The sequence below is a fragment of the Rutidosis leptorrhynchoides genome, chromosome 3 (assembly GCF_046630445.1).
Source record: "Rutidosis leptorrhynchoides isolate AG116_Rl617_1_P2 chromosome 3, CSIRO_AGI_Rlap_v1, whole genome shotgun sequence".
Lineage (NCBI taxonomy): Eukaryota > Viridiplantae > Streptophyta > Magnoliopsida > Asterales > Asteraceae > Rutidosis > Rutidosis leptorrhynchoides.
In genome coordinates, this window is record NC_092335.1 from 200,386,581 (window position 1) to 200,390,113 (window position 3,533).

The following is a 3,533-nucleotide window of genomic DNA, read 5'->3' on the forward strand; positions in this document are numbered from 1 at the left end:
TAGTGTTGGAGAAAGCACACAAGTCAAGGTACTCAATTCATCCGGGATCAGATAAAATGTACCAAGATTTGATGGCGTTTTATTGGTGGCTAAATTTGAAAGCTGACATCGCTACCTATGTCGAAAAGTGCTTGACTTGCGCTAAGGTCAAGGCTGAACATCAGAAGCCATCAGGGTTATTAACTCAACCAGAAATGGGAAGGTATTACCATGGACTTCATCACGAAACTGCCGAAGACTGTGGGAGGTTACGAACTATTTGGGTTATCGTGGATCGTCTCACTAAGACTGTACACTTCTTACCGATAAGAGAGTCATTTCTAGACACGGAGTACCTGAAATGTCCCGTTCATATTGATTATAAACGTTCCATATTAATTGATTTCGTCTCGAGGTTTTGACCTCTATATGAGACGTTATTCAAAGACTGCATTCGATTTTAAAACAAACCATAACCTTTAAAATATTACGACGATTATCAAATAATGATAATCTAAAATATAGCATTTTTCACACGACCATTACATAATGGTTTACAATAATATTACACATCAACATAAGTCTTCTAATGCAGTTTTTAAACAATATTATACAAGCATGGACTCCAAATCTTGTCCTTAACTTAGTATGCAATAGCGGAAGCTCTTAATAATCACCTGAGAATAAACATGCTTAAAACGTCAACAAAATTGTTGGTGAGTTATAGGTTTAACCTACATATTATTAAATCATAATAATAGACCACAAGATTTTATTTTTATAACACATCTCTTATCAGGCATTTCGCAAACTGCATAGAGATAAAAATCATTCATATGTTGAACACCTGGTAACCGACGTTAACTTAATGCATAGAATATCCCCAAAACAGAACCTCTCGTTTGTATAATAATCTCGAAATACTAAACCATCCATAACCTGAATGGGGGTTGTTAAGCCCAATAGATCTATCTTTAGGATTAGCGTCAATTAGGGGCCATTTCCCTAATTCTTAGGCTACCAGACTTGAAGGGCGATATTCGGTTTAATAATCCAACCATAGAATGTTGTTTTGTGTACTTGTATCTATTTTGTAAAACATTTATAAAGCTGCATGTATTCTCATCCCAAAATATTAGATTTTAAAAGTGGGACTATAACTCATTTTCACAGATTTTTACTTCGTCGGGAAGTAAGACTTGGCCACTGGTCGATTCACGAACCTATAACAAATATGTACAAATATATCAAAGTATGTTCAAAATATAGTTACAATATTTTTTTAATACGTTTTAATGTTTTAAATATTTTCAGTCAGCTGTCCTCGTTAGTAACCTACAACTAGTTGTCCATAGTTAGATGTACAGAAATAAACTGATATTTATTATCTTGACCCAATCCACGACCCAGTGTATACACGTCTTAGGCTAGATCACAACTCAAAGTATATATATTTTTGGAATCAACCTCAACCATGTATAGCTAACTCCAACATTACTGCATATAGAGTGTCTATGGTTGTTCCAAATAATATATATAGATGGGTCGATATGATATGTCAAAACATTTGTATACGTGTCTATTGTGATGACCCGGGAATTTCCGACCAAATTTAAACCTGAATCTTATTTGATTTCGATACGATAAGTAAAGTATGTAATGATTGAGTCTTAAAACTTTGAACTACTTCATGCATTCAACTAACCCTCGACTATTTTCGACGATTCACGAACAATTGTGTGTAAATAAATATAAATATATATATGATTTCTATAAATAATTATAATTATATTGTAGGGAATAAATAATAAATATTTAATATATGTTGTTATATATAAGTATTAAATATTAACTGATTAATAAATTGTAATATTAATATATTCAATTACAAGTTAAAATATAAATGTTATATTAATATTATTAATATTTACTTTCATTATGAATATTCGTATTAATGTTAATGTTAATATTAGTATTTTACTATTTAATCTAATATATATAATTGATACATCTAATTTGTTATATCATTATAATTAGTAGTAAGATTTTAATTTTAAGGGATATCGATCAATTATTATTATTATTATTATTATTATTATTATTATTATTATTATTATTATTATTATTATTATTATTATTATTATTATTATTATTATTATTATTATTATTATTATCAATATTATTATTATTATTAATAACATTAGTATTATTATAGTTATGTTAATAGAAAATAATACAATTTATTATATTTATCATTAGTAATATTATTAATAGTATTAGTTGATAACATTAATATCATTAATACTAATTCTACTATTAATATTATTAGAATTATAATTATTATTATATTTATAATTATTAATTATTAATCTTTTATCATACGTGCTAATGGGAATCAAAATCTGATTAAGGTAACTTTCACACTATTTTTAATTGTCAAATTCGTACCAACCAATTTCACAAAGAACAAATTCTGTTATCAATCAAAAATCACTTTTTATTTATAATCTCATTTTCTTTCTGTACAATACAGTGTTCATGATGATCTCCTTCTACTTTATCCATATATGCATTATACTTGAGAGAGCATTAGAGAAAAACATCACAATCTCCTTTACAAACAAAGACCCGTGATATAATTGACACATTATTGCTCTCATTCAAATATCTAACTTTATAACCTAATAATCAATTATTTTTTTCCTTTTATGCATCTTTCTTCTTCTTCGACATCACCTCACTCTCACACCCTTCGTTAACACATCACTAGATCACCATAACCACCATCTTCTTCGGGCAAGACCATCGAGTCTTTATGGATTTCTGAGTCAATCGATCACTAACACGACCCACCTTCACCATCATCGACTCTTTCACCAAACGACCACTTCACGTTGTTTCTGTAACCATGAACCATCAAAATAGTCACCACAGCCGTAGTTCATCACCATGAAGATCACCAATGGTTTCTATCTTTCTCGTTGTATATTCTGTTTTGTTAAAGGAAGACCCACAACCTTTTAGCAATCATCAAACGAACCAATCATCATGAACACTAACCGAATTGTTTCATGCTATTCTATTTTCTGTTTCGTCTCACAATATCATCGAGCACACCAACCTCAAACCACAACCGAACATCACCACTTGAAACTAACCATCTACCACCACCCTCATCATAAAATCGGACACAACCCTACATCTTCAAGACCACCCTAACCATTGAAACCCATCCAAAATTGTTTATGAAACTCCTGCTAAATTCCTTCGAACGATTCTGGTTCAGCAGACCCAAACCACAGCACAACCATCTCACTCTCTCTCTTCTCTCTCACCTCTTCCTAATTGTTTTTCTTCTTCGTAAACCACGATCAACAATCAAATTCACTCCAGCTCTCACCAACACGACAACCAATCTACAATTGATATGTTTCTATTCCTGTTCGAGATCTTACTGGTTGCAGCCCGAAAACCATTACAAGCGTCTGCTACCCTACTTCTATTCGAGTCAAATCAAACTAATCACCTTATAATAAAGTGCTGCTATTGTTTAG